This window comes from Platalea leucorodia (genome assembly GCF_965183815.1).
Source record: "Platalea leucorodia genome assembly, chromosome: 12".
Lineage (NCBI taxonomy): Eukaryota > Metazoa > Chordata > Aves > Pelecaniformes > Threskiornithidae > Platalea > Platalea leucorodia.
This window is the reverse complement of record NC_138834.1, coordinates 8,536,275-8,545,362: the sequence shown is the minus strand read 5'-3', so window position 1 is coordinate 8,545,362 and position 9,088 is coordinate 8,536,275.

Sequence of the window (9,088 nt, the reverse complement as noted above, 5' to 3'; positions counted from 1 at the left end):
CTCGGAGCAGGGCTCCGGGGAGGCCCAGCCCGGCTGGGCCGCTTGAGGGTGCAGGGCCGGGAGAGGGGAGCTGCCTGCCTGGCTGGCGCGGCCTGCTCTGTGGAGAGGCTGGGGATGGCCCCGGGCTTCCACCAGCCGGGCTCTGTTGAGGCGAGGTGGTGTGGGGAGCGCAGCCAACCGTCCTCAGCGCTCACGGCTTGTTTGTTTGCGTGGTAAAAAACCTTTTCTGTTTCATAGAAGTGTTCTTGTCACCGATCCCTGCCCTTTCTGGAAAAATACTTTTTTTTTTTTTCGCCTTAAGGCAGCAGAGTGTGCCAGTAAGCAACGTACCTTGGTGCTCCGCAGCGGGGCTGTGCCTCTCCCCTCCCTCGGCTGGAGACCAGGAATGGGGAGAGATTTGACCAAAGCTCAAGGAAAAGAGAATGTTTTAGGGAATTGCAGGTACCTCCCTCAGATTTCAGTACCTAGCAAGACGATAAGACATTTTTCTATCAGATGCTTATGCAGCAAATCATCACTGGCAGGGAAAAATAACCTGGTTTGTCAGAAATAAATTGTGGCAATTTAAACTATTTTTCTGCTTTGTAGCTGACAACAGTGAAAAAGCAGGTATGGTAAATACAGCTCTTGCGTTGTGAGGGCTTGGAGCCCTCCCGCACAACATGCCCAGAGGAATGCTAAAGAAGATGGGCCTGGATCGCTTCCTTGCAGATGGTGCACACTGTGCTTCTGTGCAGCACACGTTTTAACACCCGCCTTCAGCTGTGATGGCTCCTCTCCCTGGAGGGTATTTCAGGGGGAGGTTTTACCAGCAACTGTCCCTTCTGCTTTTGCTTTCTGTTATAGCACTGGCTGGGGTGGAGGAATAAAGAATGTGTCTAAAACTTGCTTGTGATACCGGATTGGGTTTGTTGGCAAGAACTTAAGAAGAAAAAAGAGCAAACTTAAGTTATTTTAGTAAAATGAAGAAGTGTTCTGAAACATGAAGTTCAAGAAAGGCGAGTACTGCAGTCAGAAAGAGGAAGTCAGGCCCAAAACGTGCCTGCCCCACAATACGCCCTAATGCCTGCCCGCGTGTCAGCCTCTGCGCAGGCTGCCCATTGCGAAGCCTCAGAGAGGAGCCAGCTCTGAGATCCCTCCCGATGTTTTGAGCACAAATGCAGTATTCTTTCCTTCTTCGATACTGTTCCTCACAGCCTTGTGTTTCCCTCACGCCTGTTGGGAATGCACCAAGGATCCCTTTCCTGAGCAGTGTCTTGAAACCAAACCTTTCAGAGGAACTGCTGCTTCAGTGGTCTCTTTGCGTGGGGGACTTCCAAGGACGAGGACAAGCCACCTTTGTGCCCGAATGATCAAGGAACACGCTGCCAGCACTTAAGTAAGAGCATAGTATGGGGCATGCTGTCCCATAGTATGGATGTTGTCTGGATCCTGATCCAGGTTAGCTTTGTTCTGCTTCCTCTGCAAATGATGTTTCGTTACATGGAGGTTTCCAGTGACAGTCTTCCTTTTCTTGCTTGTTTTCAGTAGGAAAGGTAGTAACCACTCTGTCAGTGCTGGGGCTCTCTCAGGTGTTTATTGATTTTACCAGGATTGACAAAAGCATCTTGATGAACTCAGTTCAACCAGTGTCCCTAAAAAGAGACTGACAGCACCTCAGCTCTGAGACCACTCAGCAGCAAATGGAGCCCAAGGCGATTCCTGCAGCACAAAATTACCATGTCCTCCAGCCATTTGGAGCCTGCCAGAGCCCTTTAATGCTGAAAGATAAGTTTGGGGGATAATTAGCATTTGAAGGATGAGCAAATCTATCTGCCCTTCAAGAGGAAGCTTCGACAGAAATGTGTATTTTCCTCAGTGCCAGTGATATCACACCCAAGCCTAATTATGCAATAATTACAGAGTGATGATGTATTTTCCTTTTAAAAATGGTGAGAAGCACATTTAGAATCTGTTCACCAATTAAATCTGATCCAACAGAGGAGAACAACATTGATAGCCAGGAATGCCTGGCATCTCATCCCGGCTTTGACACCTCTCGGTAGCCTTGGAGCGGTACTTCTTCATGACTACTGTGGTAGAAGCCAACAACGCCATGCCGTCCCTTGGCAGTGCCAGCAGTACTGCTGATACTTGGCATTTCTACAGCTCTTCCTCAGCACGGATCCAGGCTAGCTCAAGGGTTGCCATTGCCAGTACACCGTACATCGCAATTATTTACAGTTTTGTCAGGAATAGCGAGGGGACGTCCCGATGTAGATGGTAGGAAAGAGTAGGGCTGTGAAACGCTGGAGCTGTAGCCCTGGTTTGGCCTGCTGGGGCTCCCTGGGAGCTCTCGGCGTGGTTGGACGTGGACGTGTCTGGAGCCACGGTCGTGCTGAAGGGCTCCGATCTGGACCCTTAACCTCTAGGGGGAATTTGCATTTGAAATGGTGCCTTTGGTTACGGTGGTGCAGAGGGACACTGGAAGCATTACGGTTGTGTCGGGGGAGACGACGTGTAAGACGCTGGTTCTTATTACTTAATATTTGAGGGTGAATTTGGTGAATGTGGAAGTGGAGGGGTCCCTGCAGCCGGTAGATGGCACTGACTCATTTCGCCGCTCCATAGAAACCTCCCTGTTTGCTGCAGTTTCTCTCCTGGACCTTTATGCCTTCTGCTTTTGGAGGTAGTGATCATGAAAAACATATTTTAAGGTTGAGTAAGACTCTGGTTTCCTTTTGGAACTGTTTGTAGTGGGATAAAAACTGCCTTTCTGTGTGCTAAGGAGGTTTTTGGGATCTACTGCTGCTGAGGTGTAACGGTGGCGGCACAGACCTTGCGTTTCTCTGAAGCTTGCACAGTGCTGTGTCTGGTGGTGGCTGTTAGGCTGATCCTTGTGATAATCTTACCTGACATAAATTTGGAAGATGTGATAAGGCAGAAACGTTAGTGTTGTTTCTTTCTGGCTTTCCTGGGCCACATGTTAAAAGAAAAAAGAAATCTTTGCAAAAGGGAGGACTTGTCTGCCTTCCCCTTCCAGCCTCAAGTCCGGCCGTGCTGCAGGCCCAGCATCCCCTGCAGGCCTTGCCATGCTGGGGGTGCTCGTGGTCTCTTTTTGTCTGCCTCCAGCCCAGGTTTCATCTCTTTTATTTCCTGCGCTCTTGGGCAGTGTCGTTGGGGCTTGCTGGCGACTGGTTGCCCTTGAGTTGTTGGGTTGAACCAAGGCAACGAGGAGGCAGTGAGCTGCTTGAGGAGCATCACTTGGGAAAGGCTCCTTGTCTGTTTGAGGGTCGTCTTGTCAGGGGAAGCTACTGGATGCAGAGACAGAACTGTATATTGAAGTGTGGGATTTTAATCAATGAACAGATGGGCAAGTAAGAGATCACATGCCTGGTGGTAAAGCTGTCACCCAGGTCAAAGCAAGGTTGTTGTGAAAAACGGTTTTGACATTCTCTGCTGCGCTGTTTGCAAGGCAAACGGAAACCACATCCTGGATCCAAGCGCTAGTGAGCGGTGCAAAGACCAAAGGGATTTTTAATTAAAGAGAAAATAGAAGGGTAAGCAAAAAGCAAGAGCCAGATTGCACTGTGGTGATTACTTCTTCTAGCTGGAAACCAAAGACACCGAGTGAGGGGGTTCAAGGCTAAGTGAATGATTTAAAGCTCTTAGTGCAAACACTGAGAAGCACAAACAGAAGACTGAATAGATAGCTGAAAACAAAGCTCTGAGAGGGTGCAGGAACAGAGGGCTTTGTTGGCTCTCTTAACAAATAATGAGGAATGAGCTTCTCAGACAGATTGGTTTGCGGCACTGGGAATAAATGGACAAAAGGAAAACTTTCAAAGCAATACTGCAGCTGAGCGCAATGTATTTCAGCTAAGCTGGGACAGAGCTGTTCTAACATCAGACCAGTAAGCTTGTTTCAACCAGCAGGTCCCAAGCAAAGCCACTCTGCAATGTCTGGGTATAATGAGGAATGCAATTTAGAGGGAAGAAGGGAATAAGGAGTCCCATCAGTGCGGAAGAAAAGCTCTTTCATTATTGCACTTGTGGTCAGCACAGTTTTTTCAATCAATCAGCTGCGCATTGCTGCTGGTTTGGAGGTCTGGAAGGCTGCAGGGCACAGAAATAACCATCCCAAGTGAGCGGCGAATGCTGCTGAGCTGGTACTGTCTCCAGGCAGGGGCAGAGGTGGAAATGGCAGCGCTTGGGATGCCTCCCTGTCCTAGTATTGGTGAAGAGTTTTCAGGCATGGTGCTGGGAGCTGTGGAAAACGGGGAGCAAACCTGAAAACTCTTGAAAAAAAACAACATAGTTTGTGGGAGAGAACATTGTTTCTCATGTTCTTGCTGGCTGTCCTGCCTTGGAGTAAGAAAGGTCAGCTTTATGGAAGTTGAGGGCTGTAGAAAGCTGCAGGCATACATGATCCCAAGGTTGAAGAGGACGTTTCTTGGGGACCTTGGTCTGTTTCTACCACCGAGCCTCATTAGGGACTTCTCGGCCATTTACTCGTAGTCCCCAAACTCCGTGGGAGTCCTGCCCCAGAGGGGACTTGGGAGAGGGGTAAGGCAAGTCGCTGCATACTCTTCTCCAGCCTGTCCTTGAAGCTGAGGTGGAAATGCTGACTATAATAAGAGTCATTTTGGACTCACTGCCACATATACTTGACTAATGTGACTCCATGCCAGGCAGTCTGGAAATATATTAAACCCATGAGCCACTGCAGTGATGATTTGCATGTCAATAAGAGAAGGGAAATTGCCTCCCACAGTCTCCTCTCTGGGTTTTGATCCTGTGAAGTGCCAGGTATCCCCAACTCCAGTCCATTTAATTGATTCTAGGAGGCAGTGGAGACCTCCTGGGATAATAAAGGCTTCTGGGGTAAGATGCTTCGCTAGTCTCTTCCTTTTACCTCCCTGCTCCTCTGGCTGAGTGGGGCGGGGGGTGTTCGGCTGAAAACACACAAAAGCGATGCTTGTTAAGAGGGATTTAGTGTCAAAGTCTATGTAGGCACATGTTCCCACTGTCCATCCTCTAGCACGCTGCACAGAGCTTCATCGGTCTCTGAATATCAGGGAGCACAGAAACCTGCTTAGGACCTGGCACAAGGATGAGCAGCTTTGCGATAGCCACACAGGGGTGAAAACAACCTCCTGATCCTTTCCAGGTGCCAGAGGAGCAGTCAGATCAGGGCAGCACTCACAGTGCAGCCTGGCAGAGAAGGGTGGAGAGCTGTCTGTGCCACAGCAGAGACCTCTCTTCCAGCAGGCACGCTTACTGGGGACGCGTTTGCAAAATACATCATTTAATAGTTAAAACTCTGCACACTTGCTGTCTCCAGGGCTTGTAATCTAGGACGAGGAGGGCTAAAACAGGCAAGAGGGTAGGTGTTTTGTAGGAGCAGATTACAAAAGGAGCTATTTTACCTTGTAAGATTGTCAGCACGCCCCCTGCTAAGGCAGTGACAGCTCTCAGAGCTTAGCAGGTGTCCCGCAGAGATTTGGGAGGGCAATGCAACAGCTTGTCAGACTTGGAGGTGGCACTTCTCCTTGCTAATGCAACAGTGGGACAGACTTGGCTGAAGGTGGTCCTTCCCGCAGGTGGGGAGCCTGAGGCTGGCACCGTTGGGGTCTCCGGGGACCTTTGCGTGTGCTCGGGGAGATGCCTATGCCATCGGCTGTAGCGGGGCTGGAGGCGGTGGTGGCCCTGGTGGCCACAGGCACCACGCTTGGGCTCTCTGTGCTCAGGGATCATCTTCTAGTCTTGGATACCCTCAAGCTCTTCCCTTCTTGGACTTAAAAAACCCACCTGGTTTAGATCTGGGAAGGACTTGATTACTCTTGATTACTCCTCATTACTCTTTCCTTTTTTTTTTTTCTTGGTGATGTTCAGCTGCAGGGGGCTTTTGGCAGCTGAGAACGGAGCCAGCGGTGTTGTCCAGCTGGAGGTGCTTCCTCACAGGCAGCTGCCCCCATCCTGCCTGCTTTGGTGTGGGGGACCAGAATGTCCTTCTGCTGCCTGCCAGAGCCCCGGGTGCAGGATGTGGCCCAGGGAGAGGCAGAATCTGAGAGTGGTCTTGGGACAGCCGTGTGCTATGGAGGGCCACGGGTGGCTGCTGAACAGGGGGACATTTTTCCTTAAAGGTGCCAGGAGAGGGGACGATGCTCAGTCACCATGGCAACCGCAGCCAGTGCAGGGATGCTGGGGAGGCCGCGGTGTGTCCTGGCAGAGGCGCCGGGGGATGCTCGGGGGCCCGCAAGTGAGCCCAGGCTGGGCTGGGTGCTGGAGGCCAGCGTGTCCTGGTCCTGGGCTGATTTCCAACATTTCAGTCTTTTGATCAGTGCGGGCTGCCTGCGAGGGTCCCTGCTCAGCCAGGACTGCCCCGAGCCGTGTTTGAGAACAAGGTGCTCCGACAATGCAGTCTTAGATAGTCAGAGCTATTTAAGTTCCTAAATCCCAGGAAGCAAAGCAGGGGCTGTGGAGCAGAGGCCTCGGTAATTGCCAGCCGCGCTGGCTTTGCTTCTCCATGAATCTAAGTTTCCAAAGGCTCCCGGAGCCTGGGATATTCAAATGCCTCTTTATATGTGATGATTGTTAAAAATACAAACCAAAGCAGGTGGACAATCCTTTATAAATCACAAAGCATCTCTGTGGTTAGTAACATTGACGTGGAGATCTGATCTCGGGAACTCTGCTCGACTGTTTTCTCAGCACCTACGCTCAGAAACAAGCAAGGCAAGAGCTGGAAGAAATGGATTTGCAAAGCAATCTGCGCTGTTCTCAGCAGAGCTCAGACGCTGATTCGCGAGCCCTCTTGCAAATACGGAGAAAGAGCATGCGTAGTTCACAGCTTTCCATGGCTCTCTGTTAATTTTCCTGCATGCTGCTAAATAAAACGTGTCTTCTGAAATTCCTCCAAATTAAAACTCAGGGTCCCCTCTCCCCCCGCCAGTAACAGTGCAGAGAACAGCCCCTGCTTATTACCAGCAGTGGAACTCCATCTTTATCAGGTTCCTCCAGCACTCTGCAAAACTCAAGAGTTGTTAAACGTTTCACTTTATACGGCTGGATTTAATTACTTTGGAGATGGAATGTGAAATCTCCTGTGTTGGGCTTTATGGCTTTCAACAGGAAGAGGCTGAGCTGGAACAGGAGTTGTGTGTACATCTCTCTCTGTGCTAGTATGTAGGGCAAACACCGCGAGCTGCTTTTGCAAGCTCTCGGCATCGCATGGAAGCTCCGTACGCACGCGGCTCTTCTCTGCTGATGCCAGCAGAGCCCCGGCACCACGCTGGGCTCGCCCCGTCTGTTCCTGAGCCCTCGCTGCTCTCTGCCTGTTCCCAAAAGGGGTGATGCCGGGGTGGGCTGCGGCAGGCTCCTGTTTGGGCTGGGTGAAGAGATGGGAAAAGCTGAGTGCGGTGTGCCGATGCTGCTGTGCCAGCTCCATCCCGGCCTTGTCCTGCAGGATGTGGGCGCAGCGTGCTGGTGGGCCAGGACCGAGCTGAGCCTTTCCCCAGGAACGCAACGCAGATGCTGTGGAAATAAATACAGCGCAGCTGGGGCACGCACACACGGGCTTGTGCCCTGTCTGTCAGCTCAGGTGATTTCTCTAAACCCGCATGTCGTCTTAGCGGTGAGGAAGCCTTTCTGATGAAGCACTGTTGTTATCGTTTCTTGCCTCATAGCCAACTTGTTACCTGCTCTCTGGGACTTGAATCTCACGCCTGCGCCCCTCTGCGTGCCGTCCCCTACCTGCAGCTCCCCAGCCGTGAGTGAGCGTCAGCCCCTCGCAGGCTCCGGCTCTCTGCCCTCCCTCGCTCTGGCTTCTCGCTCATCTCCAGAAGCTGCAGCTTACATCTGTGCTCTTTGTAGCCAATGAGCAGCTACTGCCAGGTGAGCCTAAACCCCAGCCCACGGTGTTGACAGCTGGATGCAGTTCAGGTCCTGAAAGCGGTGGCACATCTGTTGCTTTTGCTGGCTGGGTCAGCACCGTGCCTTCGCACAAAGCGGCGAGGTGCCTCCCTTTTCTCAGAGGTCTGTCCATTTTGGAAGCAATTATAAGATTGCCGTTTCTCCCAGACCTGGCAAATGGCTTCAGGCAAGAGCTAAGAGCTCTGTGGAATTACTTCAGTGGAGCTGATGCTTGCTGAATGTTTCGGTAAATGGCCAATGCTGGGTCATAATTCAGTGCAGCTCCTCCGGGGACGGAGCTGTGGTCTGGGCAGTGGTGCTGCACGGTGTAGCTGTGTGCTCAGTATGAGTGCAAGCCAGGGCAATGCTCTCTACGTTGGTGGGGATCAGCGTTCAAGGGCTTTTTACTCTAGAGGGAAACAGGAATGTTTCTCCTTGTTCTGCATTCATGGACTCCTGGCTGATGGCACATCTGTGTCATATACCCAGGGCTTCCAAGGAAGAGAAAAGCCTGAGGATGGAGGTGGCCCTGTGCTGTCCCGTTGAACTGTGGTCAGGGAAGATGCCTGGTGATTACCTGGCCTCTGCCCCGGGAGGGCTGGGTTACTCGTTAGTCCGGCTACCAAATTAGTGCCAGATCGTGCAGAAAACAGCAGCTCGCCTGGGAACCGTTGAATGTCAGGAGTAAGTAGTAGCCTCATCTTTTATATTACTTTATTTGCAGGCATTTAATCGAGGCTCCTGCTGACATTTGGGTTATGTGCCTCGCCAGCCGTGCGCAGCAGGCTGGGCTGGCTCCCTGGCTTCCCAGAGCATGAACCTGCTAATAGCCGGGCTTCAGCAGACCCCAATCTTTGCTGCATTTTTGTTCTTGTTTAGTTATTACATTTAGTCTCTAGTGACTACAGAGCTGACAGCTGGTAAAGATTTGCATATGGCATGAAATTAAGTGAGTTCATTTTAATGTCTAATCTGTGCAAAGCTGAAATTTGGTTTCTAAAAGCCTTGCTTTGCCTTATCATTGCTGGCACATCTGCTTCATGCATTAGCCTTTGATTTCTAAAAGTTTATTTTCCCTATATTTCACCAGGACGAACAATTAGAGCAGATCTTTGCAACCTTCTGTAAATGCTTTAATACCAGAACTCGGGATCCTCCGGGGCGTGCAGCAAGCGTTCTGCCTGGCCGCTGAGGA